The sequence below is a fragment of the Zootoca vivipara genome, chromosome 5 (assembly GCF_963506605.1).
Source record: "Zootoca vivipara chromosome 5, rZooViv1.1, whole genome shotgun sequence".
Classification (NCBI taxonomy): Eukaryota; Metazoa; Chordata; class Lepidosauria; order Squamata; family Lacertidae; genus Zootoca; species Zootoca vivipara.
This window is the reverse complement of record NC_083280.1, coordinates 76,605,558-76,632,187: the sequence shown is the minus strand read 5'-3', so window position 1 is coordinate 76,632,187 and position 26,630 is coordinate 76,605,558. Positions and strand designations below refer to the sequence as shown.

General features: G+C 40.0%; 1 protein-coding gene across 1 annotated transcript in view; it reads left to right on the top strand.

The window, feature by feature from the left end:
* The window catches only part of GRID1 (glutamate ionotropic receptor delta type subunit 1), a 658,224-nt gene that overhangs the window by 554,301 nt on the left and 77,293 nt on the right, over positions 1-26,630 (top strand). The gene's annotated exons all lie outside the window — the stretch shown is intronic.

Here is a 26,630-nt window from a genome sequence, read left to right as displayed (position 1 = left end):
TAGCTATGGAAATAATATTTTCTAATTTCTCACACACTTAAGCCTTGCGAGATAACAATTTTAGACTGTCAGGATGGAGTCCAGAAAAATTGTTCTCAAATGTGCTATATTCCTTAAAATATTCCAACACTGAGAGAATGAGGATAATTGTGAAAATGTTAAGCTCCACTTGTAGGTATTTCCAGGTGAATTATAGTATAATTGGTATAACGAAGACCTGTCCTACTTGGGAAAGAAAATGTGATATTTTATTTCTAGTCCTTGTAAAATCTTCCAATGCAGAGTGCTATACTGAAAGAAAGCTATGAGTACGTAGAAGAGGAAATAAATTTATTTTATTTCTGTTCCCCAAGGCAGCTTACATTTTTTTTAAAAAACCAAATACAATTAGAGTGCGGCTCTTGCATTTCAGCTTTTTAACATTGGCCTGTGTCTGTTGCCTTTTTAAAGAAGAACCACCTTGACCAGGGCAAAAAATTATTTGAAATACAGCAATTTGGGATGTTTCAGGGAGAAATCACAGGTAGGCAAAGGATTTCACACTCTCTAGCCCTCTCTTCTACCCTGTAAAACTGTCTGCTCCCAAGGGTCCTTTGCAACCGAGACACAGCCATTTATCATTGCATGTATCCACAGTGTAATATGTAGGTTGGGGGTCTTAGAAGGAAATGCATAAGTAGGTGAAACCTGATAGAGATTCAAGCAATATAATGATTTGTCAGTCTGCTTGGAAGCTGAGTGTAACCTTTTGTAGCTGTATATGTATGTCTTGTGTATGTAGCTGTCTGCCTTGTCGCATTTTGGTTTTGAAAAATCCATACAGAATTAGGCTCCTGTTGTTGTTGTTGTTGGGGGGGGGGGAATCGGTGCCTTCTGGGGTCTGAAGGTACTGAAATGAAAACCCGCTATGTGAAAGCAAACTGAATTAATCAATAATTAGTGGGGAAAGGTGTGAGAGGATGGAGACTGTGGTTTAGTTGTCACATAACGAATGTATATCTCAAGAAAACAAAAGACTCGGCAGTTAATTGAACTTGTGCTGATGGGTTTTTGAATGAGGACTGTGAGGAGGAGGAGTTGGGAGACTGATGGAAGGGGAGGAGAGGAAGATAAATTAAGATCCTGATTTGAAGTAAAGTTTAAGGGTGAATTGAGGCAAAACCAATTGCCTTTTTTTACTGAACATTTTCATGGTTCTCTTTATTTTCACTGCGGTTGTTGTTCCCACCCCTTTATTCTCCAAAGTGCCCGTCTCCCCATCTGCTCTTCCACCCATCCCCAGCAAAGGAAAATAAAATGGTGATGTGCTGTATTCAGGTGCGACTCAAATTAGGCTGGACACAATCCACTTGTGGGTTCCAACCAACCAGCTGAGACCAATGCTTTATAATGCGTCTTGGTTAGGTTCTAAAGTCAGCAGGTAAGCTGAAAATCATGTATAGTCAAAATTATCTTCAATTGCCCCCAAAGTGCACCCTTTTTGGGGCCAGTGATCAGGAATTACATGGATCGATGAAGGGAGAGAAGGGCTTCCCTGCCTTCTCCTCTGGCTGGTGGAGCTCTGGTACATGTTGGCTACTAACTGTCATGGGGCAAGGAGAACCCTGGGTTCTTCTTCTCCATCTCTTTGCTGGCTCTCCACAGGCAACTGACCAGCAGAAAGAACTTTCCAAAAGGGGAAAGAATCCAGGAAAGGATTTTTTAAAAAAAAAGGTAGGAGGAAGAAGGTAGGCAGATAGAGACAATGTCAAGCAAGTCCCGTTGAGGCAGAATGAAAAGGCTGGAATGGATCCTTCAACTGGGAAATGAGATCAGAGGGCAGGGTGTCACAACTCTGATGCAATGAATTCAGCAGAATAGAAGGCAAGAGGTGGGGTGGGCACCAAATTTTGGTCTCGCACAGGATGCCATTGAAATCTGAAAGACCACAGTCCACCCCAATGGGATCCTATAAGAGGGAAGGAGGAACAAGGGAAGCAAAGGGGTTCCTTGACCCTTTTGTGGGAGCTGCAGCCAAATGTGTATAGTTGAATTTACATAAATTAAATGTTTGTATGATGCAGCTCTGTTGTACACATTTCTACTAGTTTCGTTTCACAGCATTGTGCTTTCTTTTCATTTTTAAAGCAAGCCTTATCAGTTGTTGCTCAAGGTATCCAGAATGGAGGCAAAACTGCCATCTCACACACATGCCATATTTTACAAGAAACATTCTGTTTCCAGTGATAACATTTATCATTGGTTATTCATTTGTGTCATTTCAAACAGGTTTTTTTTTAAGAAGCTTCATCTTCTTTAAATATCGTCTGTTTCTTAGAATCAGCCTTACTGTTTCCCTTAGCACTTTCCCAAGCAGATTGCAGAAATCACTTCTGGTAGTGTTTGTGATTTCTCTTGGTTGTGGTTGAAGCCTTGCTTTCTGATGCTTTTCATTCCTGTTACTATTTTAAACAAGATCTTGCCATTGCTGAAGCAGCTGGTTTTAAAAACAAGACATAATGTTTGGGACATATGCCATGTAAAACTGGATATCATTCTTTCCAGAAACTTGAAGGTAATACAATAGAGCAATTATTATCACTGTATATGCCTGGATTTTTATTGATTGATTTAATTTTTAGGCCTACTGTGACCTCTGATCAAATAGGTTATACAGTGCTTTAAAAACATCAAGTTCCTACTTAATCAGAAAGAAATGCACGAATCTGCCAATTTTAGTTTCTCTTTTTCCCCCAATCTTAAATTCAGTTCTCCAAATTTCTAGCAGAGTTTGTGCAATTCACCAGCCTTTCTTCTAGCATACGCATTTTTGTATACAATTTTGCCTAGCATTTCCGCAAAGCAATCTCCACATATCTAATGAATTTCTGCATGTTGTTTTCACTCATGTATACACCCTCAACGCACACCTTCCTACAGAGCATTTGCATTGTTGTACCAGAATTTTGCGTCGTTGTACCAGAATTTTGCGTTGGAAAATTCAGAAAGTGACTAATTTTAAAGGTTGACCATGTTTCAGTTTGCATTCCCCCACCTCCCAGAATGTTTTGTATTTTTGTACTTCTGAGCAATGCTAGCTCTATCATACTAGTTTGATTGCTAGGGATGAACATTCATTTTAAGTGTGGTGAAGCTGGGATGATTGAGGCCTTGTTATCTGATATTTGCTACTTGAAGCCCTTTTTACTGGTCTTGACGGGGATTGAATCTGGGACATTTTCTGCATATCAATCATGTGCTGTGTCACTCACCTATGGGCCCAGTGGCTTCAATATCCCTCTGCATTTTTCAGTTGTGTTTAACTAGGAGCTTGTAGTTCAAGATAAGGTGATGATATAGCAGTCTCTCTCTCTCTCTCTCTCTCTCTCTCTCTCTCTCTCTCTCTCTCTCTCTCTCTCTGCATGCTTTAGTGTTGACAGTTCATGCTGGGTATTTTGGTTCTGATTTGCATCTGTATTCCTGCTGGTACCCAAATTATATTAATCATGACCATGTGGTGTGGGGTTCCAAAAGGTGACTTCATCATGAGTCATATAATATGCACTTCCGAATCAAGACCCAGTGTTCCGGTATTGACAGAGCCCTGACTTGACTTCTCAGAAGAGACACCTTCAAAAATCTTCTGTTTCTGTGTAAAATTCTGCTGTCAGTGGAGTTCTGTTCCCGATACACTATTAAGGAGTTACTAGACTCCTTCCCTCCCCAGTTCTTGTAATCAGTAGTCTGACACCTGATGCATTTATTTATTTTTATAATTATTTTTACACTTGCTGTTATAATTGTTGGTATCATACTTTGGGAGCCAACACTTTTTTTTTTCTTGCCAATGCTTTTTTATTTCAGTGGCTCTGCTACAGGTTTACACCATTGGAATCTGAGTCAGAATTCCCCCCCCTTTTTTTTTAGTACAGCAAGCCAGGTTTCTGATGTACTTAATGGCATTTTACCTCAAAACGCCACATGATTATATGATTCATCACTCTTTTAAGATCAGCGTGCTTTTCACATGCCTCCTTCTGACAGTTACTTTGAATTATTAGCATCAAAACTAATGAAACCTGAAGCTGATGTTACAGAGAACTTTATGTGCATTAGAGGGATATATCCTGTCCTAGTTTAATCTTCTTTCTGTATAATTTGGTGGTGTGTTTGGCTTTGGGGAAAGGGAGTTTATAACACACATTAAGATGCCAATGTGCATGTAGTTCTTGACAGATTGATATATCTGGGTCTATGTTTCTAGAAAGACTGAGGAGCTACTGCTAATAATGTGTCTTAAAAATGTAACAGAAAAATAAAGTTATCAATATGTATAAACAGAGATGCACAATTTTGCACAATACCAGCTACGTACTGTTTCAGAGCACTTGGAATTATTTTTAGAACTATAAACCAATGAATCATCTTCCTTCTATAAATATGTTTGAAGACTGTTTTTATTGAATCTGTATAATCCTAGGCAAAGTTAAAATAAAAAGATATACTTTAATGTCAAAGGCAGTCAGAAACAATATTCAATATTCTGATAATTAATTAATATAAAATTGCTCTCAGTTAAACAAATGGGTGTGTCACTAAAAGATACAATCAATCACAAAAGAACTTTCTTCAACATCTCAAAATTTAATAAACAAGTTTTGTTTATTTACTGTTTATTAAACAGTTTGGAAGGAAAGGACAGCTTTAATACGTCCTCTTTTGTATATACCAATATCAAAATAGCCTTAAAAAATTAAACAAAAGCGCCTTTCAATCTCAGCCCCAACCAGCTAAAGCTTAATTGATTAAAATGAGTAAATGTTTTAATAATAACCATGGGAACTTGTGAAAGTTTACCACATAAGTTAGTAAGGACAGAAAACATAGGCTGGCTATCTGTAATGTATGATTACTGCTGAATACTCCTATCTGTTAGAGGCTTAATTATGGCTGCTCCCCATGCCTACAGGTGAAGCCATGTTGTTTTTTTCCCCTGTGCAGTGCAGTATTACACATATAAATTGGTTTGCAGAATGAGCACATGCACAACTGTCCACATGTTTTCTTATTTCAACTCACATGTATGAGTTGTCTAAAATGTTGTTTAGGAATTAATAGTATGAGACGCAGGTGGCACTGTGGGTTAAACCACAGAGCCTAGGGCTTGCTGATCAGAAGGTCGGCGGTTCGAATCCCTGCGATGGGGTGAACTCCTGTTGTTTGGTCCCAGCTCCTGCCAACCTAGTAGTTCGAAAGCACGTCAAATTGCAAGTAGATAAATAGGTACCACTCCAAGCGGGAAGGTAAATGGCATTTCCGTATGCTGCTTGGTTCACCAGAAGCGGCTTTGTCATGCTGGCCACATGACCCGGAAGCTGTACGCCGGCTCCCTCGGCCAATAACACGAGATGAGCACCGCAACCCCAGAGTCGGTCACGACTGGACCTAATTGTCAGGGGTCCCTTTACCTTTACCTTTATCACAAATGTACTTCTCTGATAAATGTGGGTATTTTCAGTGATGCTTTCTAATAAGGTTGCTTATCTAACTGTGTTTTTAAAATATTGGTATGTTAAAATGATGCAAGTTCTTTCTATAGTGCTTGATCAGATTCTGACTCACAAATCGTACTTCTCATGCAGACAATTCATATATGCTCTTAATAATATTCTCTGAAGATTTCATACCCACCTTTTTGTGTTGGTGGCAGAGGTGGCTGTTTCCCCTCCACATGTCCCCAAACAATTCTAGGTCCAGGGCATGGCAGAGGATGGGGAATAGTGGCCAGGATTCCAATGCTGCTGTTCTCAAATGCAAAGAATGAAACCAAAACACCTTAAGGAGAAAGGAAGACACTGTCTTACTATCATTGCTAATGGTGAGTCTCTTCCATGAGAATCTGTTGGAGAATTTCTCTACCCAATGGAGAAATTTGGTGTGATGGTTTCCTTCATATCTCTGCCCACTCATACAGTAGGTAACGTTGAGAGGTCATTTGCAATTAGGTCTAGTTGCTATCCAGAAACAAAACGTTTGAAAGCTTCTTTGTACAGTTGCATCTGACATTGGTTTCTGTCTGTGTATAGCTCTGTTAAAGGAGCCTACTGACTCCACCACCCTGTTATTCTCACCCTCTTTGTTTGCCTGGAATAAATTTAATGGTCCCAATCGGGTGTCCGCACTAAGTTCGGCATCAAAACTACTGTAGTAATGAATAAGCAGCCCCCGCTACAACTATAAAATTGCATAACAAGCTTCCAGACAGTTTCCCTCTAAAATCTACTCTGAATTAGCATGTAGCAGGAATGTAGTTCATTATTGATTCCCTGTAGTACCTTGGCTGTAGCAAATGATTGATTGCTTTAGAGAGGCTTAAAACAGTTTTAATAAACAGGTTTACTAATCAGTAACCAAGGAGAAAAAAGGCTTTTCAGATCTTGTATCATGGAGATTAATAGTCGATGTCAAATCAAAATAGGGCATGAAACAACAGTATGATTGTTACAGAAACACCACCCTTTGCATCTATATTATTACACAATCAGAAAATGTGGATACTGTATTCTCCTATGCCACCTTCCGTGACATGACATGGTTTTATAAACACTAAGCTAATTGCAATAGTAGTGTAGCATATTCTAGTTTATTTCATGCACTTTATATTTTAAATTAATTAGTTTATAATGTGAGGATTTTTTATTTTTAACTCCGATGCCATAAATATGGTGTTGAGGCAATTGCTTGCCCAAGGATGTCAAAGGAGCTCAAAAGCAATACCCACCACAGTATTTATTATTATGTCTTACATTTCTATAGACGGGCATAGGATGGTGCTGATGACAGGATTCACTTTGTGTCCCACTTTGTGTGGGATGTTTGGAAACATCCCAGTCTGCTTCAGGTGCACTCTGTGTCATTCAGATTTGATTAATCGGCTCTGATTTCCACCATCAACCTACAGTTTTCAGAATCCCCAGCAGTTTACCTAGAACGAGGCACATTTCCCACAATGAAGGGAAATCTCTGGAAAATCTCAAGTAGGTAACAGCCTATATTTGCCAGGTTATATCAACAAAATTTTTACTACCAGTTCTAGTAACAGCAGCACTTAGATTTTACGTAATAGCACTGAAATGCATTTTGAGCAAAGGCTACACTCTACTCACAATACAATAAAGCAGTAATGAAATATTTGCAGTTAGAAATGTAAGTTATGATTCATTTTCAGGCATTGTGCATAAAAGTAGTTACCTTTTGGCAATTGAGACTGGGTAGTATGTCCTGTCCCCACGTGGCCTAAATAGCAACCAGGGAGATCATACAGTGGGCAGGAAATGTCATTTATAAAGCACAGTGATGGCAGGCTGGACAGAAGGAAGATAAATTAACAGAGCCTTTTTAATTCTAAAAGTCTTACAATTGTAATAATTGCTTTGATTAAAGAAAACAAACCCATCACCTACTCCTTCTCTAATACTACCATAATAATAATTACTGCAATGTCTCCTTTGCTGACAGGTCTAATATTAGTTTCCCAGCTTTGTTTTTTTGTTTTTTTAGAAAATGTGGCTTGTAATAAGATGTTTGGCCTCTGCCGGTTATATGAGATTAGGAAAGCATTATTGACTGTCCATCCACAAGAAAACTGATAGGACGCTCATGCCTGCAAGGCAAACTTATACTCCTTTAAACTAAATGATTAGCCTTGTCATATTTCTGCTGGCATTGTGGATTATACTGTCAAATGCTTTCGAAGTCTTTCCACATTCAACACACTTTAATTAATTGAAAGAGAAAGGAGGAGGGAGGGGGGAGAAGCAAGTAACCTGTTTTTCTTTTATTTGCCTGCAAGCATGAGGCATTTTTAGCAATTTGCGGAATTGCAAACAGCCAATAAATATTTCATATCAGAACTTACTTATAAGAACCATTGTTTCTCTGTCTGCAGGCAAGTTTTTCTCCTATTTATTTTTCAGTTATTTCATGTTTATTGTGTTTCTTATGTTAATACACAGCAAAGCTCTCAGTGGGTTTCTGAGTTTGTTTGTTTTTGCTAAACAGTACAACTTGGCTGTTATAGGTTTCACTTACAGAAACCCAATTTATCGGCTGCATGCTATTAAAACAGTCACAAGACTTTCACTGGGTGCCTTTCTAAGAAGAAATGGCTTTATCAGTTTGTGCATGTGCAAATAATTTAAAAGTGACTTCAGTGAAGCCAGTTGGGGGGGGGGAAGTGACATCAGCCTCAAGGGGCTAGATTATCTGCAAGGATATCATCAATTTTCAATTTCACCCAATCTCAGATCCTGTCACAAACTAAATTGGGAAACCTGTGACCTATGGCTGGAACCTATGAGTTACTTGGGGCTGTGCATGCTCAGATTTGGAGCCCTATTTAGACACAGAAAGGAATAAGCATGTGTAACATCACAGTTCCTGTGAATGGCAGGCAATATAAGCCCTTTGATATGGCCCTGCCTGATGTGGCCCTTATATGAAAATTCAACCTTCTGAAGTTGCTTGGTCAACAGAGCTGTATCTTCAACTACAGCTGCCATAGACAAGTTGCAAAGAAGGACAGGGCTTCTGTACGAGGGCATGCATTTTTTTGGGGGGGGGAGTAAACTTAAACACTGCAAATTTCTTCAGTGAGGGGGTCTTAAAAATACCTTGTTTTCATGTGAGGAATACAAATCTATTATTTTTTTGTGATTGGACAACATTTAGCTTGGTATGTCTACATTTGATCAAGAAGCACATAAACTGACATTGGAAAACCAAATATAATTTTACGTTCTGAAAATGTCAGGTCATGCTAAACAACAAACAAACAAACAACTGCAGCAGCAGCCACTGAGCAGCAAGTACTTGGCAATCATTTTAATTATTTCTATACAATTTTACACACATTTTACTTACCAAGCAATAGTAAATTATATTAATTTAACCAAAAATTCTTTTCAATTCCCAAATCATGTTACAACTTTTTAGCACTCCTCATTTTTGGAATTTGAAAGTTGAAAGATTCAATACAGCTTACTCCTGTACTTTAATGAAGTAGTAGTTGCTACTGATCACACCCATGACCTTGCCAGGTTCCAGTCAGAAAGAAGGAGTCAGATTTTCTGCCAATCTGTAACAGGCTTCAACTGTGCCACTGGCAGACTTTTGAAAATAGGAAATGGCAACCATAGTCCTTCCTTTAGCAGCTAAAGGTTTAACTGGTGCACTTCCCCAGTGAAAGGAAAGCAAATATTGAAAGAAATATAAGAACCTACCTATCCAATCAGTTTCTTCAGGATGAGAAAAATCTCAGGAGCCAAGCACTAGAAGGTCTTAGAATTCAGGAAGGTTAGTAATAATAACCCTGATGCTGGGAAAGACTGAGGGCACAAGGAGAAGGGGACAACAGAGGACGAGATGGTTGGACAGTGTTTTTGAAGCTACCAACATGAGTCTGACCAAACTGTGGGAGGCAGTGGAAGACAGGAGTGCCTGGCGTGCTCTGGTCCATGCGGTCACGAAGAGTCAGACATGACTAAACAACTAAACAACAACCACCATAACCATTAAGGGATCTGTGTGCAACCTCTTTCATTTGTCGCCCATACAGAATTAATTTGAAAATGCATGCATGTGCTTGTGAACGGGGCCATGGTTCTTTACCTATACGCCACTGAGCTTCCCCTCTCAGTCCTTATATACCTTTATAATGCATGTTTTTGAAAACTCAGTTACTTACATTTTAAGAACATACAAAAGAAATCTTAGGTATATACCTGAATGATGCAATAAATGAAGTGCCAGTCAATAAGGAGTTCAAGGCAAATTGCTGTTTTTCAATGCACATTTACTGGAGGCTTTTGGAACAGAAATGATCTGGTACAATGTTTTCTTGCTTACACATGCTATATTTAAAAACAGGCCACTTACTGTGTTGCTACAAGTTTTGTAGCCAGTTTGCAATGAGGCTTTGTCTCCTTGATGTGCTAAAGCTGTATCTTAAGAAGCAAACCCCAAAACAAAATCTCTTCACATAGAAAACTATATGTCAGGGAAATCATTTCAGATTTAGGATTCTGTCTGACGTGCTACTCCTATGGGTGTCAGAATCCACTTTTAAACTGAGATCAAGAACAGTGGCTTAAGAGGATCTTCCAGCTGGTGTGCAAGCAAGCTTTTCTTTTTTAAATACGATGTTTTTCACGAATGAGGATTCCTTCACGTAAGCCTATACAGTACCTGCAGAAGGTATAGAATTGACACACAGATTTACCACTTCAGGGAAGACTAGGTCGGAATTGTAAGAATTAAGCAGTATACTTGACCAGTGCTTTTTCACCTGCTAAATTTGGAGTCTCCCTCCTTTTTATACTGGTTAAATGGAAATGTATGCAAAAAATATTGGTATTTTACTTTTATGCAGTAAATAGGAGACTCTTCCGTTCCCAAAGGCATTATACTGAAGAGGGACAGAGAATTCAGGCATTGAAGAATCAGCTTTGCATGGCTCTCCAAAAATCAATAAAGATTTTCCCCCAGCATCAGAAATGAAAGTCATTAAGGATGCTTATTAAATTCCTGCTTCAGTTCAGGTGGCCGAGTGTGGCATAGGTAACTCATTACCCCAGAAGGATTCTAATTCAGAAGCATTTTACCAGCGAGCTACAAAGCAAGTCTACATTAGTGTGCATTAGGGATTTTAGTTATTATGAATTACATTCTTTGAAAATCTCATTTAGAACCAGGAACTGAAATGCTGTTGGAAGACTCGGAGGATTAATTCTTCCTGAACAATAGACTGTCACTGATCACTCTGTAAAGTAATTACACCAAATTTAATTATTGTACAAGCTCATTGTCAGATAGGTGGAGTGTGCCCAAAAGAGAGCCTGAAAAGGTGCCACAAAAGTGTATGCGCTGGTTTGGGGAGCAAAGGGGGGAAATTACACATGTTTTAATTTAGCACGGCCTAGTACTGGGCTTTTCTAATTAAAGCATTGGGTTAGTGGGAGGAAGGGGCTAGTTTGCACATTTTTTTAGTATCAGCAATATGACAAAACCAAATATAGAACTGGAAAGTTGGAATGGATTGGAGGGGACATGCAGTGCAGCCTCCCCCATGGGAGAAATTGCAATTAATGAGAGTGCATTAAACCTGGTTTAATTTTTGCACAACAGAAAGCACATTTTACCATTGACAATAGATCACCATCGTCAAACCTTTATTGGCATCACTTACAAACATTCAAAATAAATAGGCCAGTGTGATCTCATCGCCATTTCAACAGTACAGTCACTTGCCAAAGAGAAGAGGCAAGCAATCTATTTCACCTCTATGGGTCTCCAGAAAGGGCAGGGTCCTGTAACGTACTTCAGCGGCAAAAAATCAAATAGAGGAACTTAACTACTATCTTGGTGAGCTCCTGGTCTCTCCCCTGTAATAAGAAGCGTATGACCCCTGTCTCTGGTTTCCATATTGGGATACATAGTTGGTCTAGGAATTGTTGGTGGAGATCATCATACATTTTACATTTAAAGTCCATGTGAGCTAGAGTTTCCACCAGGTGGGCATCACATGGGCAGATCCTATCTCCTTCTGCCATGCCGTGAACCTACTCCAGAGGAGGTTAGAAGGATTAGAATTGAACCTAGTCAGCGAAAAAGCCCTTCTTTCTTGGGGGTTAAACAAAAAATGTAGATAATGGAGGTTAAAATCCTGCGCCCAAGAGAGTCGAAAATAAAGAGGGGAACATGTTTCTTCCGCAGCTGAAATTAGTTCCTGGTGCTCTATGTCCCACAGCCTAGTTTTTAACATGGCCTTGGCGATTGGAAAAGCCACAGCACCCAGGAGATCCTCTGAAAGCCCAAGCTACCGTATCTTTGTGCAAAACAGTTGTAGCCCTGGGGAAGGGAAGGAGTCTGACAGAACTTTGCTAAGTAACTTTGTCTGCTGAAAAGCAAATGTTTAGCCATAGAAGAAAACTTGTCTAGGCAACTGTCTCTGGCTTATGTTGGCCTTCCTCTAGACACAAGGCTGCGTAAGGTACACAGCGTGGGACAGCAAAAATTGTAAATGGAAAGGCTGTCTGCACTCGTTCCACTGACTGGGTAAACCCTAACATCCAGATTGGAATTCCATAGAGCAGTTGAGCTCTAACTTTGGCATTAAAAACCTTAAGGGCAGAAGGGATGTGTTGGTTACCTCTTGTTACAAAAAAGCACATTATGGCCTGCATAGACAGCTTGCTGGCGTTTACCGCCGCTGCGCAGTGCAAAGACCACCAGAGCCTGTGATAGAAAGTGATCCCCAAATAGTTGAATTCAAATACCTGCTGGATGTGTTTCCCACCAAAAACCCAACTATAGCTCTTACGAGAGTTCCCGAAAACCATTATTTTGCTTTTATTGAAGTTCATGCTCATTTTCATTCTAGACAGATAGTTGATACAGAAATTCAGCAAACACTTTATTTTATTTTTTAAAATAATTTTTATTAGTTTTATATGATAACACAAAAAGACAAGACATAAAAAACATTTTCTGTCCACCTTCCCTCCCTCCCCCCACAAGTCCCCTTCTGCCACAAGTGGATCCTGCGGGTGTTGCGAGTCGAAGGTAGCCAATTTTGAAGCTGGGTTTGTCCTCATACCCCCCTCTCCTTAGCTCCTGCCCCTCTCTGCCACCAGGAGGCCCCGAGACACAAGGAGAGATTGGGATAAGGAGCCCCCCAACCATTTATATCCTCCCGCATAATACACAAACAAACAAATATCAATTTCTTACTTTGTTAGACATTGTATTTGTGGCTTCCTCAGATCCCTTCTTCCTGATTTTCATAGTTCTTAATATAATTATGGCGGGTTTCTTATTCATAATTCCAATTCTTATTCTTAAAAATTAACATTATTTCCCTCCTCCTTTGTGCCGCCTCCCCACAGGCCCCCTCCTGCCACAAGAGGCGCCTATGCCATCCAAGGGAGGTCTAATTTTGTAGTTGGGTTTCCTTCCCCCCTCCCTCCCCCCCCCCGAGCCCCCTCGAAATTCAGCAAACACTTTAAGCCAGTTCTGGTCCGTGAGAGCAGAATCATATCATCTGAATATAGGAGGATGGGAATTTTTGACGCATTGAGTTTTGGGCTGTGAGCATCCACCACTTTTAATAATGGGGCAAGGTCATTTAAGAAGAGATTAAAAAGAGAGGGAGCAAGTACACAGCCCTGTTTCACAGGGTCTGACACCTCATCCCCTGGGGTTATTCTTATATGACAGGTGTTATTTGAGTAAAGCTTTTTAATCAGGTAAAGTAGCCTAGGATCTAGGCCCAATGACTCCAGTTTGGACCATAACAGCCCCCTATCGACTGAATCAAAGGCAGCCTTAAGATCTAAAAAGGCCACATATAGGCCTTCTTTAATTGAAAATAGATAGCTGTTTAGTTTTAATTTTGTAAAAGTGTCTGCCTTGAATCTCTGCCATTATGTGTACTGGAACTCTACTGTCTTTGATACCTTTGCTGCTTGCTGTGTACTTTATGCTTATCACCAAATGCCATCTGGATTAATAAAATTGGCTGCTCAGAGAAATAATTTCTGTCTGTTAATCAAATTTGAATATTGAACTCGTAGCCTTTTTTAAAGAGTAGCTGACATTTTTTTCTAATTAATAATGCCAGAATACTAAATATGCCTTGAGAAAAGACACCACAAGCCAAATAATGAAATATTTACATGTGACTTTGTGATACAATGTAGGGTATCCCCACGCCTCTTTTAGAAGGATAAGCGGATAAGCTCAGTAAGCCAATATTGCAAATAATAATGAGTCTGTTGTATAAATAGTGTTGGAAAAGTTCTGTGTTTTTAAGAACTAATGAGAATTGAGTAGGATGGTGGTATGTTCTGCTTCCAGAAAACACACACTCTCTCTCTCTCTCTTTCTCTCTCTTTCTCTCTCTTTCTCTCTCTTCTCTCTCTCTCTCTCTCTCTCTCTCTCTCTCTCTCTCTCTCTCTCTCTCTCTCTCTCACACACACACACACACACACACACACAGAGGAATCCAAAAGGGAGGAATACACTTTGGGAAACAGATCCTTAGTTGTTTCCCTAGTAAAATAGAACCATTAAATTGCAACCTTATGGAGATAAGAATGCGTACCTTCTTAATATTGCCAAGTAAGTCTAATTTGTTTCACAGAGAACTAATTATCTGCTGGATAAAAAAACAATTCCCTTGCACAATTCCCTATGTTGAACAAAAACGGTTTGTTTGTTTGTTTGTTTGTTTGTTTTTTAATCTCTGGAAGAGCAGTAAGCTGAGCTGTAAAACTAGAAATCTGCAGTTCAACTGTTATCTCTGCTGCAGACTCACTTGGTGGTCGAAAGCAAGCCACTCCCTTTCAACTTAAGTCCACCACCTTGCTATCTGGAAATAATGATCCTGGCCTTCCTTACAGTAAATAATATATTAAAGCACTAAGTGTTGCACGTCATTAATGGGTTGGATTCAAAGATGTTCTTCCATTCATGGGAGACATCCTTGTGTGGACCAAAGTTTCTTTGATACATTTTTGGCTGATTCCCATTTAACATACTGTTTTGGAGGACTTCCACCCCTCCAGAGCAGATTTTCTGGGACTGTCAGAAAAATGGCATAATGACAAAAATATCCATTTGTGCTACTTGTATCTTTTGTGGTAGCTGAGAGGACCCTTTCTGTTGTTGTTGTGGTGGTGGTGTTAAAACAACATTATAATAAAGCATTTTCACTCCATCAACTCAGAAAGCTAGAAGAGAAGGGACACTTTACAAGCAGGGTGGGGAACCATAACGTGAAATATCACCTTTTCCTGTATGAACTTCTCCAAGCTATATGATCTTCAGTAGAGGCCCTTCTCTTGTTTCCCATCAATAACAGAAAGTCATTTGATGGGCATATGAGAATTGGCTTGTTCAGTGGCTGCACCTAGGTTTTGCAGTTACAATAGTAAGGAAGCCTGTTTGGACTCTGGCTCCCCTTCTACTGGATTTTAATCAGCTGCTGAATTAGACTTCTGACTGAGTCAATCCTTGCTGTTGGTTTTGTTAGCTGTTGTTTCTAATTTACTTACATTTTCTTTGTCTGTTCCTGGTTTCTATTTGTTGATCCCTAATTTGCAATTTTATTTGTATCTGCATATTATTATTATTATTATTATTAGTTAGGCACCTGGTGCAGAAAGCTAAGAGTACAAAACTACTTTATTAAGGCAGTTCCAGGTGAACCTCTAGGTTTTCCATCTCTTTTCTCTTCAGTACCAAACTTCAAAATGATTCTTAAATTTGAGAGAATTTTAAGAGCAGTTTCTGGTTCACTGTATGGAGCTGCTGACAAGGAAATGTATGAGAAAAACCTGGGTATATAAGAACTGAGTACTAGCAAATATTTGTTTATATTTGTTAGCTCATGCCAGTGTTCCAGCTATTATTTTACAATTATGCCAGTTATGAATTTTTCCTACATAACTTTTTGCATCCCTAACCAGTAGTTGATATTTAACAGAATAGACTCATTGTGCAGAACCAATCCTTTCTTCATATCACTTTCTACTTAAATACCTTTTATTTTCCTTCAAGTTCCTAGTGATTGCCCAATTTTTTGTGGGACTGGATTGACTGTATGAATCGTATTTCTCAGACCAAACAATTTGCAAACTGTTCAGTCACCTAACCAGGCAAGGGTACCCATGCTGAAGACTTGTGAACGTTCAATATACACTTATCTTCTATTTGCTGAGTATGGTTTTGCCTTAACATGTAATTTAGACCTTTCAATTGATATAGAGAATCCACATTCATAGTACGGTGATTTGGCTGGGAAAAGTCATAGCATTGATTCATGGCATTACTGTATATTTTCCAGTGTGATAAAGGGGCTATGTGATGTTGATGCACATCAGCCATTTTACAGCTATATACTTCTGTTCATTTCCCAGTTGGCTGCTTTGTTATAACTTTGACAGAGGCCATAGGTGTTTGTCAGTTTCTAGTCTTGCAACACTGGCATATTCCATCCTCCCCACAGAGGATCACTGGACTGAATCCCAGCATCACTCTTCTTTCCTTTAACCATAGGATGTAGCCAATATGAAACATATATTGTATACGTCCTTTCTGGCTATGTAAAATGAGTTTTTCCTCTTGAAGGCATTTTGTTTATCTCTTGTTTATCTAAACAAGAGCTTTCAGTGGACGCCAAGAACTAAAATCTTCTTGCTCGGCAGTTTTTGATGGTTGCTGGCTATTAAGTACCTATGGTTTGTCTCTGCAGGGGAGGGGGGAGGAGAGAAACACTTTGGAATTTGAGCAAAACTCACAGAAATAGAAGTCTGGCCTTTTATGGCTAGCTGAGAGCTTGAAGCACCTGCTCTTTGGAAAACTGGTGGTTCTCTGCAGATCAGCATTGCCTATCTCTGTGCTAGCTTACCCCCATTCCACCCCTTTTCTTCAACCTGTTTATTTGAATTTAAACACACACACACACACACCGTATTTTTCCGTCTATAAGATGCCCCCATGTATAAGACGCCCCCTATTTTGGGGGACTCAGATTTAAGAAAATGGGGGGGGAGATGTATCCGTGTATAAGATGCCCCCTAATTTTTGACATTATTTTTAGGGGGAAAAGTCTAGTCTTATACACGGAAAAATACAGTATATATGTCTCTTCAGCACACTCAACTCACAAGAAAACTGACTCTGTAAATACTGTTTCCTGGAACTTCCTGGGAAGCCCCAGATCAGAATTTTTATTAGACAAATGGCCTGTCCCACCATATGTTTCCAATATTTTAGGCTTTTGAAGTGATGCATTATTTTCCAAATGTAAGGTTATAAGTGGAAAAGTAGATTTGATCAAATGTTCCCCCCCTCCTCTGGTGAAGCTGCAAGGAGTAAGCCTTTGCTTCTGGGTTTTGAGTTTGTGGTTTTTTAAAAAGAAAATAACTATGGTTTATCATAATGTTCAAACACGGGCAAACTTTGGTTAGCCTGAAGTATAGCTTGGGTGGGTGGGTGGGTGCATATACGTGTACAGAGGTTACAGGAATGCATTATCCTGGTGCCTGCACAATTTGGCCCCTCTTCGCTTACATATCTCATAATGTTTTGTTAATAATGCACCATCTTCTCAATTCTGTGCCCTATGGGAAATAAACACAAACTTTTATGACACTATAAATGGCTGCCACTACCATATGCGTATCTCAGAATGGATTGTCATTCTTTGTTGCTGCTGCTTTTAATTACTTATTGTGACTGCTTCTCACTCAAGTTTAAGCTCACATTTTAAGAACTGCCAATGTCCTCCTCTGATTCAGTCTTCTTTTGCCTTCATCAGCGTTTTGTTGTCATTCTTCTTTTAAAGATTGGCATTAATTGGAGCAATATATTTCACCACAGGTGGGCACGGTGTATTTATAACCTTCAGTGTCTCATTATAACAACCTGTGCTTATAACAACCTCTTCTGGTTGACTGCTGTTTCCAATCAGTATGTATTTGATGTCAGCCAATACATTTGTTCAAGCTTGTGTGACCTCCCTAGACATCACTAATGTAACCCAGGGAAAATACTAACCGTTCTGAAATGTTATAATGGTTGTTGGTTCCTAATAACAATATATAATGTACGCTTGCACACATTGTGATGCACCAAGCTGTTTTCATCCTAGTCATGTGTGGTGGTCCACCAGGAACTTTGTAAACTGGGATTTATTTATTTGTCTTTTTTCTATTTGCCTGGAATTGGGGAGAAAAGGGGGCATGTTTGTCAAATGCATGCTTGTTTGCCTTGATGGCTGCAAGCTGTACAGGTCTGATCTAAGTTAATGTTTCATCATCACCAATGCTCATTGTAGGCAAGAAAGAGCAGCATAACTTAAGTCTAGTTGCACAGAACTAGAGAAAGTTTCCCTTACCTGCCAGTGTCTGGAAATTCAGTACAGAACAGGTTGGTTTGAAAATAAAAAACAATTTGGAAATATATATATAACTACAGAATGAAATTGCGGGCAGGATTTGAAATTTGAGCAATGAGAAGAAATGATAATATATGAAATAGAGGAATATACATTAGATGATATGTGTAACGTAATAGAGGAATATGTATTATGCAGTATATAAAAGGGATGACTATAAAAAACAGCAAGGAAGGGAAGGTGGGAAGTCAAATTATAAAAGAAATGTATAACAAATTTGAAGTTTGAAATTAATTGGTTAAAGTTATGAAAACCTAATAAAAATCTTAATAACAAAAAGAAAATGAATATTTTTTAAATGCATTATCTATTTAAATATTTGTATCCAGCCAAGCACACATTCCAGAATCTGTGGCCACAATGCCTCCAACATTAAGCAAAGTTCAGTCCCATCGATTTGAGTTGGGCACATTGAATCCCTTGCAACTTCAGGCATTCTTCACTGTGGCTGGATCTTACATTGCATTAGCAGGCATGTTAAAGACTTAATTTTGCCAGCATGCGTTCACATAAAGACTTACAGGTCCTTTCTTAACTGATTTTCAGCTGACCTTCTGGAAAGCATGCTCCCATTATGAGGGAAAAAAGCACTTCCCATGAGGACGTTGCAAAGTCGTTTATCTGAACTAGCAGTTTAGTAGTTTTTGCAAGCTTATGCAAAGGGTGTGAGGCAGGAGGAGATGCCTGGCTGGTTGCTGCTGCTCAGTAGAGCATGCAAGAGGAAGGTTCAGGCAGGAATAGCACTGGTGTCTGGCTTCCACATGCCCTGTGTCTGTCTTGGCTGCTTCCACGATGCTCCGGAGGGTAGTGAGCGACTGCTTTAGCTTGATCTGTTGTTTTTAGCTGCCTCCGCCTGTGTTTATTTGCATTTAACGTTTGATGAGCTGCTTCTATGGGTATGCATAAATTCCATTTTGTAATTTATTTAAAGTTGTACCCTGCCCTGGTTATCAGCACTGAAGAAGGGAGTGCAATACATCTTTAATAAATAAACAAATTTCAAGTTTGGTGCCTCGTGGCTTTTGTTTAGGCTCATCGAGGCGTTGGTTGCAGGGAGAAGAAAATTAGCGCCGTGAGCCTGCCGTGAGCCTTTGAAATGGCACAAGTTGCCTTAGCTTTGTGTGGAGTCAGGATCTCATTGTTCTGGGTCGTTGTTGTTGTTGTATTCATCCAGCCGAAAATGTTTAATTGTTTAATCAAGTTGATGAATCAATTGATGTTGCTGCCCTATGAATCAGCAATCTTAAAAAGATTGATCTTTTAGGAGAAATCTATTGAGCGGGATTGAGTTGATGGTGGTGAGGCCAAGATAGATAACCCTGGCTGCAACTTTGGTCCAGTTACATAAATTGTAAAAACAAAACTAAAACCAGTGTTGGTTTTGTGTGTTGGCTTGTGATATGGGTATTGGCCCAGTAACAACAAACCATGAGGGAAGAGTATCAGTTTTGGGGCTCATTTATCCCCCTCATTCTGGGCACCCAAGGAGTGGAGGTTTAAAAGCTTCTGCTACTGGTTTGCTCTTGCTGCAGTTTCCTCTTTTGGCTAAACTGGGGAAGTTGCTTTATATAAACTACAGTTGCTAGGATATTGAACTAGGGTCGTGGTTCATTTATGTCTCAACTGTGCTTTTGTGTGTTATCTACCAGTAAGAAATATTTTAAGTAGCCTTTATTTGGATTATTTGTTCATTTATTTACTGCCTTTATAACCCGCAACTTCACCACATGGTGCCAGGGCAGGGTATGTACATGAAGCAATATATAAATCGGCAAAGTAAATGGATGTTCCTGCAATGTTTCTCTGTTTTAAAATTTTATTACATAGCACATGGGCACAGTATGTGGGCCACATGTGGCCCTCATAGGCCTTTGCTGTGGGTCCCCTCACATTTCCCATGCCTCCATGTCACCAACTGGTATTTTTACTCCCCTCAGTGTGGGCCGAGACTGCTACTTATTTTTTCATCTTTCCCAACACATTTGAATGCAAGGCATGTGATTCCCAAGAAAGAGAAGAATGCAATTCACTGAATTTGGTCTAGGTTAATGACGTATCTCACAGAATGTGACTGCACATAACTTTTTAGAATTTCACCTCCTCTACAATAAAGAATCATAAACTCAGCAGAATAGATTCCTTTTTCCCTCGTAGCAGGAAGCACTATCCATTTTTATGGTATCTCTCTAGCACTGCGTTGCATAAATTGTGACCCATGAAGATTAACAGAGCCTGCCAATCATATCTGGTGGCCTTCCAGATCCTCAAAACTTCCTCTCCTCATCCCAGGTTTTGCAGTTCTAGGCTGGCAACAAAATGCAGTAATCTAATGGGCTACCAATAAATGGCTTGTGCCCTGTGTTCAGCTTGGTGGGTCGTAAGCCTTTATAGAAAATGTGAGCTTTCATTGCCATTAATTCAAGACGAAGCTGTATATTTTGTTAAGGCTATATTTTAATCAAGTTGAAGGGAGTCCTGAATTGGGGATGAGCTAAACACTGGATTTCAGTGTCTCCTACTTGGACCCATTTTGGAACAGTTTCCTGTCTGTATACCATAGGCTCAGTTTTAATCTGAAATGGGTCAATATATACCTCTGTCTCTGCCAGTTCCTTCCTCCTTCCCTGCCAGCACCACCTTACTTAATGTGAGTGAGCTTGTTTTCTGCTGCTCTGGAGGGTAGAACTCGAACCAATGGCTTATAACATTAGTTATAAGAAAGGAGATTCTGACTAAATTTCAGGAAGAACATTCTGACGGTAAGAGCTGTTTGACAGTGGAATGGCAACCCAGAAGGTTGTGGACTCTCCTTCCTTGGAGGTTTTAAAGCAGAGGTTGGATGGACATCTGCCATGGATAATTTAGTTGAGATTCCTGTATTGCAAGAGGGTAGACTTGATAACCCTCAAGGTCCCTTCCTACTCTACAATTCTATGATTTTATGAATGTTGCACCAGGGACCACAGTCACAATACTGTTGCACACACCCATTACAGAATTCCCTAGATGCAGAGAGCTATATTTCCTATGATCCTAGCTTCCTTGGACACTTAACCAGCAAGCTCATCTCCCTCTACAAAATATAGTGGTGTATATGTGTATATTATATATATATATTTCTGAACCATGATGCTGCCACAAAGTGTTTCCAGAACATTATTTTCTTGTTCTACATGCATTGTGGTTCCCTGATAGTAAATATCTGTGCAATATTGTTTTTTTAGGAAAAGATGCTCATATTCTCATGATTAAGATTTCATGAGCAAAAGTTGAAACCCCTTACCAAATTTTAGATACCACCCACCCCTTCCTCCACCCCTCCCCTGAATTTGAATTCTGTGATTGTATCGGGAAGGCAATGAAGTTTGTCTAGAATGATTTGTTCAATGTAAAATCATGCTGTTTAATCTTCATACTTCCATTATTCTGTAGTGGTGGTTTATTATCCATTATATGACACCGTTAATTTGTATGGCACTTTACCAGCAGAAGTCACATTTATCGACCGGAAGGAACAACCTAAGCCTATTTTAGCAAGTTGATTGGATATGATCTGAACTCTGGAAGTTGGCTGCCCTAGTTGCGTTTGTCTATGTACTGAGGAAGGAATTTTCAGGATTTACATTCAAGAACTCACCTCTGCATCAGAAGGGGCCAGAACTGGGTGCATTTCAGATTGATTAGGATGCACTGCCTAGAGAGAGAAATCTCAAACCAAATCCTTGTTGTGTTGTGACTGGCCCAGGATACAAGTCAAAGATCAGTAATGCTCTAGATAATTAACAGCAGAGATGGGCAGAACCTCTCGGCTCCACTGTGCAGAAGGTAGAACAAAATCATTCATTCTGTCAAGATGCTGGAGTGGATTGTGGAATCCAGAATTGCATTTACAATTAATTTAGCAGCAGGGGGAAACATTTTTACTAGGCTTCCCTCCTGGGATGCAAAAGTACAGAACTCGGTATCTTCCAAGTTAGATCCAAAATGTTTCCAAGTGCTTTGTTTGCTTATATATTGTGCTTATACACCACCTTTCCTTAAGGAGGTCAAAGCAGCATACACAACTCTTCCAGTGTGGTGTAGTGGTTAAGAGTAGTAGACTCGTAATCTGGTGAACCAGGTTCGATTCCCCGCTCCTCCACATGCAGCTGCAGGGTGACCTTGGGCTAGTCACACTTCTTTGAAGTCTCTCAGCCCCACTCACCTCACAGAGTGTTTGTTGTTGGGGAGGAAGGGAAAGGAGAATGTTAGCCGCTTTGAGACTCCTTCGGGTAGAGATAAAGCGGGATATCAAATCCAAACTCCTCTTCTTCTTCTTCTTCTTCTTCTTCTTCTTCTTCTTCTTCTTCTTCTTCTTCTTCTTCTTCTTCTTCTTCCCTTTCCCATTTTATCCTCCGCGACACTGTGAGCTAGGTTAGGCTGAGAGACCGTGACAGCCCCACGATCCAAATAGTGTGCAAGCTTTTGAGTTTTTCAGAACTCTTCCTTAGGCTAAATGATAAAAGTACTTTAGCCATATTATCAGGGAATTCTAAACTGGAGGAAGACCATCTTATACAACCTAAAGATGGGACTCTACTCCCCGAGTGAGCATTTTATTCAGCTACGAGGTAAAGCTAGCCAATCTGCAGGGCCGTAGGAAGGGGGTGGGGGTGCGGCCCACCCCAGGTGTCATCCCTGAGGGGGTGACAAAATGGCACACTGCGGGGGGGGGCGGCACTTACCATGGCAAATGGCCTTGCAGTGCACCCGAGTCACGCATCTCTGCTGGGAGTGATGTGGTGGCTCGGAGCCCTGTGCTGCCCAGTGTGGGGCTTGCATCTGTCAGTCGGACCCCATGGGCAGCTCGCTGGCTGCCCCCCTGGGTGGAGCACAGTGCTACCCCCCCTGCGCGGATCGGCGCTGCGTCCCCGTAAGCAGCTCGCCCCGCCCCACCACTCTGGGTGCCGGAGCAGCTAGCTACGCCCCTGCCAATTTAGCTTATAGAATCATAGAATGGTAGAGCTGGAAGGGCGCCTGAGGATCATCTAGTCCAACCCCCTGCAATGCAGGAATATGCAGCTGTCCCGTATGGGGATTGAACCTGCGACCTTGGCATTATCAGTATTGCACTCTAACCAACTTTATAATGACTTTCTGTTACATAGCACACCTAAAACGAATCTCTACTTATTTTAATGCAAGGGATGCCTATTTCTCTTGGCCACCTACCAAGAAACCTGTGTGTTTCTTCTAAGGATGGAAACAGATTTGGGTAACATCTGTATTTCCAGAGACGGGGAATCAGCCATTGTGTTTTTCTTCGTGCTAGGAGGCTTTAGTGCAATCTGAATTCTGAATAGCAACCTTTAAAAAGTCGCATTTGGATGTCTGCTAACACCTCCCCCACTCAGCCCTAAAACTCTTGGCAGATGCAGATACAGGTGTCTTGGCCAGTAGTGAGACAGCTAGTAAAGTATAACTGTTTATATAGTTTCCCCCCCCCCTCCCAATCAAACCTATATGCATACTAAGCTGCACACTAAACTGGCCACAGAGCTATTCCAATACTTTCCCCTACAATATGGATACAGATTATGTTTATCCTCAGAATATCGACATTCCAGTTACAAGGATAGTCTCACTATGGATGTTAAAAGAGCAGACAACATATTTAACACAAATATGTTACAAAATGAAATCAATACCCAATGAAAGTTTAAAAGAAAATCCATTGAAACAATCTGCCACAGTAAACAGTACAACACAAATATAAGAATTGCATATGTAAGCAGGATTCTTTCTGTCTAGCTTAAGTTAATATTTCACCTGTGATTAGACCAAGAGGAAGTTGCTGGAAATTCTCCAATAACTTGTTTTGGTATAACCAGAAGCACAACTGTTTTCTTCTGCTCATTAGTCAAGAGATTAGAAGAAAGCACAAAAGCTTATTCAATGGGTGCATGGCTTAATCCTGACTAAACCAATTGGTGACTTTCTTAATGTGAATGATGTAAAGTGGATCATACAATACCTGACACCTTTAAATATTACAGTTTACCCTTCCCAAAGAAAATTCCATGTACCATTCAAAAATTACAAAAGGAGACTACTGCCTTAAACGTCCTGAAAATATTCTTATGCTGAGGCTACCCACAGTCCTTGTCATTCTGTTTCTCTTATATCAAAACTCTGATATTATTTGTCCTAAAGCATTGAATTTGTCCCTCTTTGTGCATGGATCAATTCCTCCGGTTAAGTACATGCTGTTTTCTCATTTAACTCACCTGGTGAATTAGTTAGCTATCAAAACTGCTGTGTGTTAAGTGTATTTACTTAACAAATAAAATAAAATAAAATAAAATAAAATAAAATAAATAAATAAAATAAAATATTGGGCTAAGGGAACTGAGGGAGCCAACTTCATAATTCAGTAAATCAAGAATTTAAAAATAAATGAAATAAACTAGATTGCCTTGGCAGATATATTTTCTGGGGACCAACAGATTTATTATATAACTGGCTGGTTCCTATGAGCAGTTGTTTGTCATCATCAGATTTAGGAGCTGTTATCTCTTGCTTTATCTTATATCTAAACTTCTACAGATTTAGAAGCTGTTATCTCTTGCATCAGTTGATGACTGTGGTGTAACCTCTGGCTCTGAGAGTCCTGGAAGGAGGTATAGCTAATTTCTGAAAGGAATGACGATTGTACAAGTCTTATCAAACAGCAGCAGGGCTCATTTGGTTTAACCGTGCTGGAAATTAGTTTTTCAGGCACTGATCTTGACAGGTCAGCTGTCAAAAATGGGTGTCTGTAGCCATAAATTCATCGATCCTACAGAATGCATTCCTGCCTCCTAGAACAAGTGCAAGTCAGAATCGACACATTTGTGAACAAATAGGATGGTTAGGGGTCCAAAGAATCGGGGGGGGGGAGGTCTTTTTGGTAAAAGGCTTTCTTTATGTCCTGTTATTAACCTTATCTGCATCATCATTATTTTTGAATGCAGTATAGAATTTTACTCTTGCATACAAAAAAAGATTTTTATGTGCTGGCTGGTATGAAATAAAAGGAAACAATAAGCATGCCTTAGAGAAATTCTCCTCCTCTTTGGACTGTTTAATATGCAAGAAGCAAATTGTAGCTCTTTTCTTTCTTTTGAGTCAAACATAATAGAGAATCTTACTTATGCTGGCTGATTTCCAGAATTCCCTAGCCTTGGTGCTGAATTTATTTAGCTTTATTCAAAGGTAACAAATACTTGGAGGGACGCAGGTGGCACTGTGGGTTAAACCACAGAGCCTAGGGCTTGCTGATCAGAAGGTCGGCGGTTCAAATCCCTGCAATGGGGTGAGCTCCCGTTGCTCGGTCCCAGCTCCTGCCAATCTAGCAGTTCAAAAGCACGTCAAAGTGCAAGTAGATAAATAGCGCGAAGGCAAACGGCGTTTCCATGTGCTGCTCTGGTTCGCCAGAAGCGGCTTTGTGATGCTGGCCACATGACCTGGAAGCTGTATGCCGGCTCCTTCGGCCAATAATGCGAGATGAGCATGCAACCCCAGAGTCGGTCACGACTGGACATAATGGTCAGGGGTCCCTTTACCTTTAACAAATACTTAGCCTTAAAAAGAAAGGTCCCAAGCCATCCAAAGCCAGTAATGACTACCTTTTTATTGATTTCAATGAGATTTAGTCATTACTAAATTTAATAAGATCAAAGGATTTTTTTATGACTCATGACCGCAATACCTCAATGACCTCCTTTCCCCTTATAAACCGACCTTGCACTGTTTGACCAAACTGACCCACTGGTTAGATTTGTATTCATACAATCATAGAATTGTAGAGTTGGAAGGGACCCCAAGGGCCATCTAGTCCAACCCCCTGCAATGCAGGAATCCTACATAAAGCATCCATGACAGATGGCCACCCAACTTTGCCTAAAAACCTCTAGGGAAGAGAGTCCACCACCTTCCTAGGAAGTCCCTTCTACTGTGAAACAGCTCTTTCTGTCAGTAAGTCCTTTGTTATGTTTAACTGAAATCTCCTTTCAGCTTGAATCTATTATCATTTGATCATACTCTGTCGAAGCATTCCTGCAATAATTCTTGCACACAATAGATTCTTAATATTTCTCTTTCCAAAAAATAAATTTACATCCTGTATTTCAGAAAATTTCTCACAACGTGGCAAACGATAATATGTAAACCATTCCAATAAAACACAAAAAATAGTCAGAGGTAAAACCCAAGGAATCGACAACTGACGAAACTAGCAGCCAACCCTAGATTACTAAAACTTAGCCGAGCTCATCAGTATAAAAGAGACATCAATAGTTGTCAGTAATGTGAAGATTGCTTCCAAATTTTATGGATACGTTCTGCACTGGGGGAAAAGAAAGGGTGGCTACCTCTGTCTCTGTGGCTTCTCAATACCAAATAATGGAAACTGCATGAGCTGAGAATGTTCCTGTGCTTGGATCCTGCTTGCTGGCTTTCCACAGGCAACTTACACTGTCCGAACAGGATACTGGACTCAATTGGCCTGTTCCAGCAGACTCTTATTCTGTTCTTAAAGTTCCAAGCTGTCAATGAGGGAGGTTAAAGGGAAGAAAATGTGTTGAAAAATAGGGTTTTGTATTCCCTGATAACA